The 17890-nt window shown below is 37.7% G+C and overlaps 1 long non-coding RNA gene across 1 annotated transcript in view; it reads right to left on the reverse strand.

Moving 5' to 3' along the window:
• Positions 1 to 17890, reverse strand: part of LOC309634312 — a 91036-nt gene that overhangs the window by 23636 nt on the left and 49510 nt on the right. Inside the window, exon 2 of the long non-coding RNA XR_014247969.1 lies at positions 1818 to 1924. This is a non-coding gene — a long non-coding RNA (uncharacterized lncRNA). The remainder of the gene's footprint in view (positions 1 to 1817; positions 1925 to 17890) is intronic.

A 17890-nucleotide genomic window follows, 5' to 3' on the forward strand; every position in this document is an offset into this window, starting at 1 on the left:
CTTTGTTTTATCATTTATCATTATCTCACAAAGCGCTCTCTGTGTTACTACAAGATCTTTACAATGATCATTTTAAAATTTGAATATAATTATCTCACTTAGATGAATAGCATTGTATTAGGTTTCTTTCTGTTGCTGCTGCAAATTTAGAAGCTTAAAATAATATAAATATATTATCTCACAGATCCAAGGTTAGAAGTCTGGGCCTCACAGGCTGGAATCAATGTCAGTGGTCTGGGCTCTTATCTAGAGGCTCTGGGGGAGAATTTGGTCCCAAGTTTATTCAGGTTATTAGCAGAATTCAGTTGTTTACCATTGTAGGGCTGAGGTACCGTATCCTGGCTGTTTTTCAGCTGGGGCCAGCCCTTAACTCCTAGAGGCCTCCTTGGGTTCTTGCCTGCAGGCTCCTATATCTCAAGAGCCAGCAAAGGTGCATCAAATCCTTCTCGTACTTGGAATTTCTCCGACTTCCCCTCGCCCACGTTTGTCTGCTTCAGTCAGAGAAAATTCTCTGCTTTTAAGGGCTCATATAATAGTCTTGAGCCCAACTAGATAATTCAGGATAATCTCTCTCTTTTAAGGTTCCTAACCTTAATTATATCTGCAAAGTAAGTCCCTTTTGCATGTCATGTAACAGGGCATGGACATCTTTGGGAGGCCATTATTCCGTTTACTGCAAACACTTCAGCTTTAACACTTAACCATTACCTTTTGCTGGATATTGAGACAGTCAGTAGGTGTTTTATTTATTTCTTTGTTTACTTTTGTAGATAACACTGCAATGAATACTCCTGACACTTGGTTTTTGCTTCAATAGGAATAGTTGCTTAGGTAAAGACCTACGGTGGGATTACTGGTCCAAATTATGGACAACTTTACAGCCTGGTATTTATTACTCTATTACCTCCCTAAAGGGTTGCACCTGATTATATTACTACTGGCTTTAGATTTAATCTGTTTACCTCTACGTTTTCTCTAGCTGAGTTTTAGCACAAACTGTAAAAAAAGGTTACTGAGTGTTCTACTAAGTAGGCATTTTTGTCTTCCAAATAAACTGTAAACAATGAACAAACAAATTTGAAAACAGGGACTGTAATCATCTCTTGCCCCAAAGTGCTTTGTGGAATGCTGAGATCCTGGCTGAAGGTGGTGGTGTGCTGGATCTAGCATGTGCTAGCTTGTGACAGCTGGTTGTGTACATCTCTTTCTAACTTTGCATTCAGTGATGTAAATTGGTAGCTTCAATCAGCCATGCTGATTTATTTACATGCTAGAAATATTTACACCATGGAAACTGGCATACACTACAAAGCAATTTTTTTTTTCTTGAGAGCTACTGATGGGTAATCAATGTATTTTTTGGTTTTGTAGTTGTCCCTGGGGTTCTAGGAATTCAATTTTGGTGTCATATAGATTTTGGAGGGCACAATTTGAAAAGGAATAAGAAAGTTGTGAGAGGGAGGACAATACTTTGAGACAGCAGTCTGGCACAGAGGAACAAGTACAGATTTGGGAATGAGCCAGATCTTGTTTCAAACATTGGTTCCACAAAACTATTAGTTTTTGCATTTGAGGCAAGTTGTCAAACTTCTCTAAATCTCAGTTTCTTTACCTGAAAATGGGGAAATTCACAACTCCCTCACGGGATGTTTGGGGAAATTAAATAATATATTGATATAAGTAATATAAAAACTATACAAACAACAAATATAAATTATAAGTGTAAATCCTTGAAGTGATTGCCAACTCAACTCCCATGTCAACTGAATAAGTGGCTCTATTATATTTTACCATTCCCAAAACACTGTTATTCCTACCTTACATTTGAACTGCATTCACAGCACCCAGAGAAGCAATGGTTAATGCATTCACCAAGAATAAGGCCTCTGATTCCCATTCTCTTGCTCCAAATTCTCAAGGAGAACTGTAAGTTGAGAACAAGGTTGCATGGCTAATTTACATCAAGACCTGGGCACTACTAGAATTTTCTATATTTCACAAACAGTTAGTTATTCATTCAACAAGTATTTACTGAGCTGCTACCTTTCCGGTAATAACAATGACTTCCTTCATTTCCATAGCACTTCAGAGTTTACAAAGCATGTTCATATGTATGATTTTATTAAAACCTCATAACAAAGAAAAAAAAAACCTCATAACAATGAGTGAATTAGATATGGTTATCCCCAGTTTAGAGATGAGGAAACTGGAGCTCAGAGAAGAGAAGCCACTTTCCCAAGGTAGCCCAGCTAGGAAAAAGACGTGGTGGTGAGTAAGAGCACGTAAGCCTGTCCCTCACATGAAAGCAAATTCACTGAACTGGTTATCCTCACTGTGTCAGCTACTTTGTAATGATGCTTTATACTTGTGCAGCATAACTGCTTTTCACAAAAAGAATTCACAAAATACTTCCTCATGTATTATCTCAATTGAGCCTCATAAAACATATGAGGTACAGGAAGAACAAGATATGTGGCTAAGAGGGAAGAAAGAGGATATTAATTAAGTGCCTACTATGTATCCAACATAGGTCACATTGATATAACTTGGATTTCCCACAGTGTTGAGTCAGAGGCAAAGCTCACCTGGCGATGTTTCATTGACAAGCATAATCCAGGGAAGCAAAGTGAGGGGAAAAAAAGGAAATGAGACAGAGAAAGAAGAATAGCAAATATGATACTTTATTGAGCTGGCTATAGCTTCTCAAGACAACATAGTAGGCTGCTTGACGACGTGGGAAATCTCAGAAAGGCTTATGGAACCACTGTGACTTGGCCCATCCTTTCTTGTCTCCTGACTCTAATGACAGGCAAAATCTATCCCAGCAGCATTAACTCCTCCACTTTTCTGGGTTGTGTTACTCAGCCTCTCTGGGAAGTCACTGGGAAGGTCAGGGCCTTCATGGGCACTGTGGCCATGAGCATGATGTCTATGTGCCCCTTTTCATGTTGTTTCTTTCTTTTGGAAATGCCTCTTGCCTTGTCCTTTGAGAACTTTTGTTCATTCACCAAAGCTCTCCTCAAATGCTTCCTGTTTTCTAAAGCTATTCTTGGCTCCCCTGTTCGATCAAAACAAAAGATTCAGATACTTATACTTTCCTAAAGCTTTATTAATACCCCATCCAGTAGTGATGATCACAGAATTTCATTTGTATGTTTATTCATTTTAGGTGTTTTTCTCCCTCTAGTTAGGGCAGGGACTATGTTTTATTCAACTCACTACCTATGATGCTTAGTACAGAGACTGGATCATATCAGGAGCTCAACGATTTTTGGTTGATATGGTTTAAGTGTCTAGATTTATCCCTGGGTGGCCAAACCTGAGCCCCCAACTAAAAGCAGATGCTTATGAATTTCCATTGCATTTTGTGTCCCAAGACTCAACACAAATTCCAACAAAAGATGCCTCCGAGATCCCGAATGGCTGTTCCAGCAGCAGATTATTATTTGATGTATCTTTCATCCCAAAGACACTCAAATCCACTGCAGGTGTAATTTGGGTTATCGAGTGATCATGTCTCCATCCTGAAAATGCATAGATGTTTCCTCAAATATTTGACTAAATATAAGTCTACATATATAAAGGGTGAAACTGCATGAGACCAAGCAAAGAAAAACTATGCAGGAGCATAAACTAAACAATCCCAGAGCTCACACAAGGATGGGAGACATTGTAGTTCCAACCAGTCACAGTGGAGAGACCTCACTGCACACCTGGGACATTCAGTAGAGGCCCCAGAAGGGTCACTTCTTAGCAGTAGGGAACCATGGACAAGAATGAAGAAATGGAAATATGCTATTATAAAGTTATTACATTAAACATGAAATGATTCAGTATTTTTCAAATATAGACTGTGATAGGTTAAGATAAAATTATAGTCTGAACCCTAGAACAACCACTAAAAATTAAGCAAAGGGAGGGGATAAAATGTAATACTAAAAAATACTAAGTTTGGGCTTCCCTGGTGGCACAGTGGTTGAGAATCTGCCTGCTAATGCAGGGGACACGGGTTCGAGCCCTGGTCTGGGAAGATCCCACATGCCGCAGAGCAACTGGGTCCGTGAGCCACAACTACTGAGCCTGCGCGTTTGGAGCCTGTGCTCTGCAACAAGAGAGGCCGCGATGGTGAGAGGCCCGTGCACCGTGATGAAGAGTGGCCCCCGCTTGCCACAACTAGAGAAAGCCCTCGCACAGAAACGAAGACCCAACACAGCCAAAAATAAATAAATAAATAAATAAATAAATAAACATTAAAAAAAAAAAAAAAAGAAGTTCTGTAGCAAACTTTAAAAAAAAAAAAAAAAAGTACTAAGTTAACCCAAACGAAGGCAGGAAAAGAGTGGAAAAAAACCCAGAGACCAGATGGAACAAACAACAGCAACAACAATGAGCAAGATGGTAGATTTAAACCCAAGCATATCAGTAATTATATTACATGTAAATGGTCTGAACACTCCAGTTAAAAAGCAAAGATCGTCACAATGTGTAAAAAAACAAGATACAATATGTTATCTTCAAGAAACACACTTTAAATATAAAAACACATAAAGTTAAAAAAGTAAGAGGATGGATAAAATGTACCCGGAACACTAAGTATAAACAGCTGGATTTACTATATTAACACAAGGATTATTAACAGAAATAAAGAGGAATGTTTCATAATGATAAAAGGGTGGATTTGTCAGGAAGACCTGACATTTGCAAATCTATATACACCTGATTACAGAACTTTATGAAACAAAAATATACAGAATTGAAAAAAGAAATTGACAAATCTATAATTATTGTAGTATTGAACATTTCTATCTAAATAATTGGTAGGATATATGGAAAGAAATCAGTTTTAAAATTCTGAGCAATACTATCAGCCAACTTCATAATTGAAACTCAGAGAACATTATGTCAAATAATGGAAGAATACACTTTCCTTTTAAGTACACATAGGACATTCACTGATATATGCTGTATTATGGACCACGAAGCAAGTCTCAATAAATATAAAGATTTCAATCCTACAGAATATTCTCTGACCTCAACAAAATTAAATTAGCAACCAGCAACAAGAAGATATCTAAAAAATCTTCCAATATTTAGAAAAATTAAACACACTTCTAGATAACTCATGGATTAATATAGAAATCACAAGAAAAATGAGAAAATATATTGAACTGAAATACAATTTCAAAAACCCAGTATTTGTGGGATGCAGTTAAAGCAGTACTTCTAAGAAAAGTAATAGCTTTAAATGTTTATATTAAAAGAAGAAAGGACCAACCATAAGTGCTGTGAGTGGTCTGAGATTTTTCCCTCCTTGCAAGCTAACAAATAAGCTCCCATGGTTTCATGAAGGCTGGTGAAAGACACAACACTCCTGAGTCAGAGGCAAAGAACTTGATAGTATATAGCAATAGCAGTAGCCAGAATATCAGCATTTGTGATGATTCCCTGAGTCCCAATTCCCACAGGGTGATGAAGAAAGGGCCAGATGACATCTGAACATGCAGTGAGTTACATTACAGGAGAAGAAACCCAAGCTTAGGAAACCTGGATCTTTTATAATGGATAGTAGCCTATGCCCCAGAGGGAGACATTATATTTATAATATTGAACAGTAAACACACCTGTCTTTTGTTTTGGCAGGAGACACTATATTCTCCACAACTGTTTACCATACAAATATCCTGGAAAAGATGGTCCAGACCAGGACAGGTAGTGCTTCTGCTCGTAAAATGTGCAGAAACATGAGATATCCATGGAGAATTGTCTTTAAAAGGGTCTAAACCAATTATCTACACTTACATTTAAGAAATGAAAAAAGAACATATTTAATCCAAAACAAGTTGAAGGAAGGAAATAATAAAGGTCAGAATAGAAGTAAATAAAATAGAAACAGACTAAAAGTAACAAAAACTAAATTAAAAGCTTATTCTCTGAAAAGATCAGTAAAATTAATAAGCTTCAAACTCAAATGATCAAGATATAAAGAAAGAAGACAGAAATTATCAAATCAGCAATAAAAGAGAGGCTGTCTGTACAGATCCTATGAACATTCAAGTGCTAATAAGTTTATGTTATAAACAATTTTATGGAACTAATTTGATACCTCAGATAAAATGGGCAAATTTATAATATGCTCTATTACTTTTTTATTGCTGCTGTGACAAATTACTCTAAACTTAATGGCTTGACAACACACGAATTTATTACCTTAGAGTTCTGGAGGTAAGAAGGCTGAAATGTGTCCCACTAGGCTAAATTCAAGGTATCAGCAGGATTGCGTTCCTTCTGGAGGATCTAGAGGACAATCCATATATTTCTCTTTTCCAGCTTCTATAGGCCACCTACATTCCTTGGCTCATGGCCCAACTCTCCCATCTTCAAAGCCAGCAACATTGAACCACTTCCTTTTCATGTTGCCATCTCTCTGGTTCTCTCTTTTCTGCCTCACTCTTCCATTTATAAGGACTCCTGTGATTGGATTGGGTCCACCCGACTAATCCAGGGTCATCTTGCCACCTCAGGGTCAGTTTATTAGCAACCTTAATTTCATCTGCAACTTTATTGCCCTTTGCTGTGTAACACAACATATTCACAGGTACTGGGATTATGATGTTAACAGCTGTGGGAGGCCATCATTCTGTCTACAATTCACATGTGGAATAGAATGAGAAGAAATGGAATAAGAAGAAATAGAAAATACAATAGCCCTACATTTACTAAAAAAATGAATTAGTAACTAAAAACTTGTCCACAAAAGAAGTCTGGGCATAAATGGTTTGTCTAGGGAATTTCATCAAACAGTTAAGGAAGAAATACCAATTCTACAAAATGTTTCAGAAAGGAGGAGTAGAGAGACTTCTTATTTTTATGACTCCAGTATTGCCTTGATATTAAGACAAAGATATTAACCAGACAAGATATTAAGAGAAAAGAGACTCATATTTAGAGAGTAATATCTGGGGTAACTAACCATGAGGTTTGCCTCGGGCTGTTCCCAGTTTTATTGCTAAAAATCACGTCCCATTTTATTTTTTCCTTCTGTGATATGTTTGTTTATATTTTTTCCTAATAAGTTGTTTATCTTTTTCCCCATCGATTCATAATTCTTTATGTGTTAAGTATACTAATTCTTTGTTAATTAAATGTAGGCAGATGCCTTTTTCCAGTTTGTTGCTTGTCTTTTCCTTTCATTATGTTGTCTTTAATGAAAAAGTTCTTAACTTAAATTAGTGTATTTACTAACCTTTTATTTTATGGTTTATCTATTTAATCTCTACATGGTTTGTACTTTGGAAAGCAGCTTGATAACTACTTTGATAGTTAAACTGAAAATGCTCATATTTACAGCAGTAATTCTACTCCTAGGTATATATTCCAGAGAAATTCTTGTATTTGTGTAACTGTTCATATAAATGTATATAAATGTTCATAAGAGGCATTTTTCTTGACAGCAATAAACTGGGAACATTTCAAATGTTAAAAAAAAAAAAAATCACATGTCCCAGGAAACCCCTCAACAGACACAAAATTCCTTAGCAGAGTAGTAGGGTACTAAATTCAGCAATATGTCCCACTAGGAATTATTTCAGGAATGTAAGATTGGTTTAACAATAAAAAAATCAACAAATGGTATTTAACATATAAGGAATAAGTGGGAAAAATAATATGATTTTCTCAGTAGATGCAGAAAAAATATTTGATAAAATTGAACACTCATTTATGATTTGAAAAATTCTTGGCAAATTAGGAATAGAAGGTAACATTCTCAGTCTGACAATGACCATGTATAAAAACCTAACACTTACATCATAATCAATTGTGAAAGATTAGATGCATTCTCTCCTCAGACTGGGAACAAGGAAAGGATATCACCACTATCTTCAAACTTGTACTGACAGTCTTTTATAAATATATAACAGATAACTATAACAATAAATACAACAGTAAATATAACAAAATATGTGCATGACTTCTGCATTGAAAACTAGCAAGCATTGCTGATAGAAATTAAAGAAGACCAAAAAATCAAGAGATATACCATGCTCATTAATTGGAAGAATCAATATAGTATTTCATTTCTCTCAAAACTGATCTATTGCTTCAACATAATCAATAAAACTGCCACACTTTAATTTTATTCAACTCTAAGATTTATTTGAAAATGCAAAAATCTAGACCAGCCAGGACAATTGTGAAAAAGAACATATATGGTTGACTGATTTTCAACAAGGAAATTCAATGGGGAGAGGATAATCTTCTCAATAAACAGCACTGGAATAATTGGATAGCCACACTTAAAAAGTAAACTTTGATCCTTACCTCATACAACAATTAAAAATTAATCTGAGATGGATCATAGACCTAAACATGAGCTAAAACTTGAAATCTCCCCGGAAGAAAACATGAGATAAAACCTTTTTAATCTTGGTGTAGGTAAAAATTTCTTCGACAGGATAGAAAAAAGCATTAACCATAAAGGAAAACATAAAAACTTGTATTACATCAAAAGTAAAATCTTCTTTTTGTCACAAGACACCCTTTAGAAAATGAAAAGGCAAGCCACATACTGGGAAAAAAATTTTTTGTACAACATATATCTGACAAAAGACTTATAGCTAGGATATTTGTCTATCTATCTATCTATCTATTAATCTCATAAGTCAATAATAAGACAAATAGCCCCAATTCAAAAAGTGCAAAAGCTTTTAACAGACTTCACAAAATAAGATATAAGAATGACCAATAAGCATAAAACAACATTAACCATCAGAAAAATGCAAATTAAAACTTCAATAAGAGACCACTACAAGTATACTAAAATTAAAAAGACAAACAATAGTAAGTGCTGGTGAGTTTTGGAGAAAATAGGAATTCTCTTATGGTGCTGGTGAAAACATAATGATTAAACAATATTGGAAAACTCTTTGGTAGTTTTGTACAAAGTTAAACATACATTTACTATACAACTCAGCAATTTCACTCTCAAAAGAAATAAAAATATTACTTATACCTCAGGCTTGTAAATGCATGTTCATAGCATATTCACAAGACCTCAAAATTGGAAACTATACAGATGTTAATTGGTGAATAAATAAACAAATGGTCACATATTCATATAATGGAATTCTACTTTGTAATAAAAAGAAACAAACTACTGATGGAAGCAAAATCATGGATGAATCTCAAAAACATTATTCTGAGTAAAAGAAACCTTACACAACAGAATATATATTATATGATTCCATTCACCTTAAACTCTAGGGCTGGTAAAAAGCATGTATATCGATGACTGCACCCTGCTTGATTTCAGATACTCAGACTCCACCTTTATTTTCACCTACGTTGGTGGCCCCAAAAGATGCACATGTCTAAAATATCTTGAGGAGGACCTTCAAGATGGTGGAGGAGTAGGACGTGGAGATCACCTTCCTCCCCACAAATACATCAAAAATACATGTACATGTGGAACAACTCCTACAGAACACCTACTGAACACTGGCAGAAGACCTTAGACTTCCCAAAAGCTGTGTGGCTGACAGGGTCTTGGTGCTCCAGCTAGGTGTCAGGCCTGAGCATCTGAGGTGGGAGAGCCGAGTTCAGGACACTGGACCACCAGAGACCTCCCGGCCCCATGTAATATCAATCGGAAAGAGTTCTCCCAGAGATCTCCATCTCAAGGTTAAGACCCAGCTCCAGTCAACAAACAGCTAGCGCCAGTGCTGAACACCCCATGCCAAACAACTAGCAAGACAGGAACACAACCCCATCCATTAGCAGAGAGGCTGCCTAAAATCATAATAAGTTCACAGACACCCCAAAACACACCACCAGATGCAGTCCTGCCGACCAGAAAGACAAGATCCATCCTCATCCACCAGGACACAGGCACCAGTCCCCTCCACAAGGAAGCCTACACAACCCACTGAACCAACCTTACCCACTGGGGGCAGACACCAAAAACAACGGGAACTATGAACCTGCAGCCTGTGAAAAGGAGACCCCAAACACAGTAAGTTAAGCAAAATGAGGAGACAGAGAAACACGTAGCAGATGAAGGAGCAAAGTAAAAACCCACCAGACCAAACAAATGAAGAGGAAATAGGCAGTCTACCTGAAAAAGAATTCAGAGTAATGATAGTAAAGATGATCCAAAATCTTGGAAATAGAATGGAGAAAAAACAAGAAATGTTTAACAAGGACCTAGAAGAACTAAAGAGCAAACAAACAATGATGAACAACACAATAAATGAAATTAAAAATTCTCTAGAAGGAATCAATAGCAGAATAACTGAGGCAGAAGAACGGAAGTGACCTGGAAGATAAAACAGTGGAAATAACTACTGCAGAGCAGAATAAAGAAAAAAGAATGAAAAGAATTGAGGACAGGGTCAGAGACCTCTGGGACAACATTAAACACACCAACATTCGAATTATGGGGGTCCCAGAATAAGAAGAGAAAAAGAAAGGGACTGAGAAAATATTTCAAGAGATTATAGTTGAAAACTTCCCTAATATGGGAAAGGAAATAGTCAATCAAGTCCAGGAAGTGCAGAGAGTCCCATACAGGATAAATCCAAGGAGAAACACACCAAGACACATATTAATCAAGCTATCAAAAATTAAATACAAAGAAAAAATATTAAAAGCAGCAAGGGAAAAGCAACAAATAACGTACAAGGGAATCCTCATAAGGTTAACAGCTGATCTTTCAGCAGAAACTCTGCAAGCCAAAAGGGTGTGGCAGGACATATTTAAAGTGATAAAAGGGAAAAACCGACAACCAAGATTACTCTACACAGCAAGGATCTCATTCAGATTCGACAGAGAAATTAAAATCTTTACAGACAAGCAAAAGCTAAGAGAATTCAGCACCACCAAACCAGCTTTACAACAAATGCTAAAGGAACTTCTCTAGGCAGGAAACACAAGAGAAGGAAACGACCTACAATAACAAACCCAAAACAATTAAGAAAATGGTAATAGGAACATACATATTAATAATTACCTTAAATGTAAATGGATTAAATGCTCCAACCAAAAGACTGGCTGAATGGATATAAAAACAAGACCCGTATATATGCTGTCTGCAAGAGACCCACTTCAGATCTAGGGACACATACAGACTGAAAGTGAAGGGATGAAAAAAGATATTCCATGCAAATGAAAATCAAAAGAAAGCTGGAATAGCAATTCTCATATCAGACAAAATAGACTTTAAAATAAAGACTATTACAAGAGACAAAGAAGGACACTATAAAATAATCAAGGGAACAATCCAAGAAGAAGATATAACAATTGTAAATATTTATGCACCCAACATAGGAGCACCTCAATACATAAGGCAAATGCTAACAGCCATAAAAGGGGAAATCGACAGTAAACACAATAATAGTAGGGGACTTTAACACCGCACTTTCACCAATGGACAGATCATCCAAAATGAAAATAAATAAGGAAACACAAACTTTAAATGACACATTAAACAAGATGGACTTAATTGATATTTATAGGGCATTCCATCCAAAAACAACAGAATACACTTTCTTCTCAAGTGCTCATTCTCCAGGATAGATCATAAGTTGGATCACAAATCAAGCCTTGGTAAATTTAAGAAAATTGAAATCATAGCAAGTATATTTTCTGACCACAACACTATGAGACTAGATATCAATTACAGGAAAAAACTGTAAAAAATACAAACACATGGAGGCTAAACAGTACACTACTAAGTAACCAAGAGATCACTGAAGAAATCAAAGAGGAAATCAAAAAGTACCTAGAAACAAATGACAATGAAAACATGACAACCCAAAACCTATGGGATGCAGCAAAAGCAGTTCTAAGAGGGAAGTTTATAGCAATACAATCCTACTTTAAGAAACAAGAAAAATCTCGAATAAACAATCTAACCTTACACCTAGAGCAATTAGAGAAAGAACAAAATAACCCAAAGTTAGCAGAAGGAAAGAAATCAAAGATCAGGTCAGAAATAAATGGAAAAGAAATGAAGGAAACGATAGCAAAGATCAGTAAACCTAAAAGCTGGTTCTTTGAGAAGATAAACAAAATTGATAAACCATTAGCCAGACTCATCAAGAAAAAAGGGAAAAGACTCAAATCAACAGAATTAGAAATGAAAAAGGAGAAGTAACAACTGACACTGCAGAAATACAAAGCATCATGAGAGATTACTACAAGCAACTATATGCCAATAAAATGGACAACCTGGAAGAAATGGACAAATCCTCAGAAAAGCACAACCTTCCGAGACTGAATCAGGAAGAAATAGAAAATATAAACAGACCAATCACAAGGAATGAAATTGAAACTGTGATTAAAAATCTTCCAGCAAACAAAAGCCCATGACCAGATGGCTTCACAGGCGAATTCTATCAAACATTTAGAGAAGAGCTAACACCTATCCTTCTCAAACTCTTCCAAAATATAGCAGAGGGAGGAACACTCCCAAACTCATTCTACAAGGCCACCATCACCCTGATACCAAAAGCAAACAAAGATGTCACAGAAAAAGAAAACTACAGGCCAATATCACTAATGAACATAGGTGCAAAAATCCTCAACAAAATACTAGCAAACAGAATCCAACAACACATTAAAAGGATCATACACCATGATCAAGTGGGGTTTATCCCAGGAATGCAAGGATTCTTCAATATACGCAAATCAATCAATGTGATACACCATATTAACAAATTGAAGGATAAAAACCATACGATAATCTCAATAGATGCAGAAAGAGCTTTCAACAAAATTCTACACCCATTTATGATAAAACCCTCCAGAAAGTAGGCATAGAGGGAACTTACCTCAACATAATAAAGGCCATATGTGACAAACCCACAGCCAACATCATTCTCAATGGTGAAAAACTGAAATGATTTCCTCTAAGATCAGGAATAAGACAAGGTTGCCCACTCTCACCACTATTATTCAACATAATTTTGGAAGTTTTAGCCACAGCAATCAGAGAAGAAGAAGAAATAAAAGGAATCCAAATTGGAAAAGAAGAAGTAAAACTGTCACTGTTTGCAGATGACATGATACTATACATAGAGAATCCTAAAGATGCTACCAGAAAACTACTCGAGCTAATCAATGAATTTGGTAAAGTAGCAGGATACAAAATTAATGCACAGAAATCTCTTGCATTCCTATACACTAATGATGAAAAATCTGAAAGAGAAATTAAGGAAACACTCCCATTTACCATTGCAACAAAAAGAATAAAATACCTAGGAATAAACCTACCTAAGGAGACAAAAGACCTGTATGCAGAAACTATAAGACACTGATGAAAGAAATTAAAGATGATACAAACAGATGGAGAGATATACCATGTTCTTGGATTGGAAGAATCAACATTGTGAAAATGACTATACTACCCAAAGCAATCTATACATTCAATGCAATCCCTATCAAACTACCACTGGCATTTTTCACAGAACTATAACAAAATATTTCACAATTTGTATGGAAACACAAAAGACCCCGAATAGCCAAAGCAATCTTGAGAAAGAAAAACAGAGCTGGAGGAATCAGGCTTCCTGACTTCAGACTATAGTACAAAGCTACAGTAATCAAGGTAGTATGGTACTGGCACAAAAACAGAAATATAGATCAATGGAACAGGATAGTAAGCCCAGAGAAAAACCCAAGCACATATGGTCACCTTATCTTTGATAAAGGAGGCAAGAATATACATTGGAGAAAAGACAGCCTCTTCAATAAGTGGTGCTGGGAAAACTGGACAGGTACAAAAGAATGAAATTAGAACACTCCCTAACACCATACACAGAAATAAATTCAAAAGGGATTAAAGACCTAAATGTAAGGCCAGACACTATAGAACTCTTAGAGGAAAACATAGGCAGAACACTCTATGACATAAGTCACAGCAAGATCCTTTTTGACCCACTTCCTAGAGAAATGGAAACAAAAACAAAAATAAACCATTGGGACCCAATGAAACTTAAAAGCTTTTGCACAGCAAAGGAAACCATAAACAAGACGAAAACACAACTCTCAGAATGGGAGAAAATATTTGCAAATGAAGCAACTGACAAAGGATTCATCTCCAAAATATACAAGCAACTCACGCAGCTTGATATCAAAAAAAACAAACAACCCAATCCAAAAATGGGCAGAAGACCTAAATTGACATTTTTCCAAAGAAGATATACAGATTGCCAACAAACGCATGTAAGGATGCTCAACGTCACTAATCATTAGAGAAATGCAAGTCAAAACTACAATGAGGTATCACCTCACACCAGTCAGAAGGGCCATCATCAAAAATTCTACAAACAATAAATGCTGGAGAGGGTGTGGAGAAAAGGGAACCCTCTTGCACTGTTGGTGGGAATGTAAATTGATACAGCCACTATGAAGAACATTATGGAGGTTCCTTAACAAACTAAAACTAGAACTACCATAAGACCCAGCAATCCCACTACTGGGCATATACCCTGAGAAAACCATAATTCAAAAAGTCACGTACCACAATGTTCATTGCAGCACTATTTACAATAGCCAGGACATGAAAGCAACATGTGTCTATCGACAGATGAATGGATAAAGAAGATGTGGCACATACATACAATGGAATATTACACAGCCAAAAAAAGAAATGAAATTGAGTTATTTGTAGTGAGGTGGAGGGACCTAGAGTCTGTCACACAGAGTGAAGTAAGTCAGAAAGAGAAAAACAAATACCGTATGCTAACACATGTATATGGAATCTAAAAAAAAAAAGTTTCTGAAGAACCTAGGTGCAGGACAGGAATAAAGATGCAGACGTAGAGAATGGACCTGAAGATGCGGGGAGGGGGAAGGGTAAGCTGGGACGAAGTGAGAGAGTGGCATTAACATATACACACTACCAAATGTAAAATAGATAGCTAGTGGGAAGCAGCTACATAGCACAGGGAGATTAGCGCCATACTTTGTGACCTCCTAGAGGGGTGGGATAGGGAGGGTGAGAGGGGAGACACAAGAGGGAGGGTATATGGGGATATATGTATACATAGAGCTTATTTACTTTGTTATACAGCAGAAACTAACACAACATTGTAAAGCAATTATATGCCAATAAAGTTGTTAAAAAAAATCATATATATCAACAGGAAGCAGATCAATAGTTGTTTGGGGCCAGAAGTAGAAACGGAAACTGATGGCAAAGGGGCACAAGGGAACTTTTGGGGTTGATGAAAATGTATCTTTATCTTAGGGTTATGGCTACATGGGTATGTACGTCTTGTCAAAACTCATTAAACTGCACAGTTAAAATGGATGCCTCGGGAAGGAGAGAATTGGTGCCCATGGTTTGGTACAAATTGAGTAATCTGAGGCTGGAGAGAAGGGGGTTCTGAACACAGCTTAGATGCTGCCACTCAGACCTCCTCTTGTGCAGTCTAGAGAGATGAGGCTGAAGTACAACTGGGTGACATCGTACAAGACTGGTTTTTGTGATTCCTGTGTGAAAATGAGCCATAGGGCATTGGTGTTTATGGCTTTCTCTGCTTGGGAAGGCTGCAGGAGCACATTAGCATGGTCCAAAGTAAGGTAGACATGGCAGCTGAAGAGAAGAACCAAATGGTCATCTCCAGAGAGGAGGGAAGAACAGCCATCATGCTGTCACAGGTATGATAATGGTAGAAGCTGTGCAGATGTCTGAACCCAGACCTCAGAGCAGACAAGGAAGTGAACAGCAGACCACAGGGCACCGGACAGACTCAACACAGGGCCTCCCAGATGGCCGGTGGGAATTTGAAGGGGACTGAGAGGTTAAGGAGCAGAGCCTGAGAAATACTGATAGCAATGTTTATCTTTTACAATATATTTATTATATAGAATTATAGCTCCTAGGTGAGTGTGCCTTTGCCAACCCATCATGGGGCAACAGAAGATTCCTTGAGAACAGGCAAACAAGACTGAAAGGAGGACTGTTTGCCTTTGAAAACCGCAAACTTTAAGCAGTTCAAAAACACTAGATGATACTTTAAATAACTGATGTGCTAACTGATTTTTAGATCAACAAAACAGTTACTTAAGATTTACAGGGCCCCCCAAAGTGTGGGTCACACACTCAGATGGTCCAGTCCTTGGTAAGTTAAGTTCAGACATTGAGAGTATGCATTAGAAACAGTGGTGTCAATTGTCAGTAGACTTGTATTTTAGAGCTCTTTTGTTTCCCTTTTCCTTTTTCTAGCAGCCAATTTTGATATAAAATTACAAAAGTATCTAACTTAGAAAACTTGGAAATTAAAAGAAAAATTCGTCCTTTACCATATATAGCTCGAGAAGCATTGCCACAGAACAGAGGTTGAGAAAATATAGCCCGCAGCCCAAATTCAGCCCATCTGTTTTCTACAGTCTATGAGATAAGAATGGTTTTTACATTTTAAAATGGTTTTAAAAAATCAAAAAAGAATATTCCATGACATGTGAAAATTATACGAAATTCATATCTCAGTGTCCATAAATAAAATTTCATTGGGACACAGCGATGCTCATTTATTTACGTATTGTGTATTCCTGCTTTCACACTACAAGAGCAGGTTGAGTAGTTGCAACAAAGACCTTTGGGCCCACAAAGCCTAAAATATTTGCTGTTGGCCCTTTACAGAGAAAGTTTGCCCACCCCTGCTCTAGAAATAGTTACAACTCACAAGCCTGCATCCTGCTAATCCAGCTGTTTGAAAATCATCAAAACTAAAATCTTTCTACAAGAATTGTCCTTGTAGGCCCCGGGCTAATTCCGATAGGTCTGCCCCCAGGAGGGACCCCTCCCCTGGGGTCTGCTGCTACTGTCCTGCTCATTGTTTCCCCATGACTGCCAGCCCGTGACTTGGCTCAACATTCCCCCTTCCGTCCTAAGGGAAACCACTTGCTGCCTTTGTTGTTCTGGGCATTCGCATTCACGTTTTCACCAGGCCTGACCCTGCCCGGCTTGTAAATCTGATGGGATCCTTGCCCAACAAAGGAAGACTGAAGGCGGGTGGAAGTGCCACTCAAAAGAGGTGGTAACATCCGAGCATAAGGCAGGCTGCACAGAGATGGGTGGCGCCTCGTGCCTGCACTCCTGGGCTGTGATTGCTGAGCTCCCGGGTTTCCTTTAAATTCACACACAGCTTAAAACAACTCATTAGCATGCCCGGGAGAGCTGAACAGTTCAGGCTTCTCAAGAGTCCAGTGTTTCCCCAGGAAGGAATTTTCAGGGGAGGGAGTGGGACTGGGGGTAAGAGACTCCTCTACGTGAGCAGGAACATCGCACTGGGTACCTTGGCAGGAGCTGAGCTGGATAAACAGCCTCATTACACGTAAGCCACACGAGGAGGAGTAAGTAGATGTCAGAGCTGGGCTTTGGATTTTGGGTACTAGCGCAACCCCTGGACTCAGCGCAACTCCCTCAGTCGCAGGGAGGCGGCTGAGATGCAGTGGAAAGAATACCATGCTTGACGCCAGAAGGATATAGTACTTACCAGCTGCGTCACCTGGGGTAATTCGAGTTGCCTCTTGGGTCTTTGTGAAGTATGTCGTTCATGGGACAATTGAGAGGATCGTAATAAATACAGCAAGTGAAGAGTTTTGTCAACTGCAAAGCCCAGTGCAAATGTGAAGGGTTATTACAAGGCAACTTGTGAGAATCACACCTTTCAGTGCCCTATATTGAGCAGGGAGCAAATTTATGGTTAGGATTGGGCCAAAAGTTTTTGGACTTTTATGAAAATCATTTTAGGTCATTCATCAAGTTAGATGCTCAGATTGAAAGGGATCTTAAAGTCCTTTGGATACCCCATCCCACCCCTTCCCCAGCTTCCTTTGGTACTTGGCTTCTTCTCTGCAACATCCTTACTAGATGGTTGGCCAG

This window comes from Balaenoptera borealis (assembly GCF_965194805.1).
Source record: "Balaenoptera borealis genome assembly, chromosome: 8".
NCBI lineage: Eukaryota > Metazoa > Chordata > Mammalia > Artiodactyla > Balaenopteridae > Balaenoptera > Balaenoptera borealis.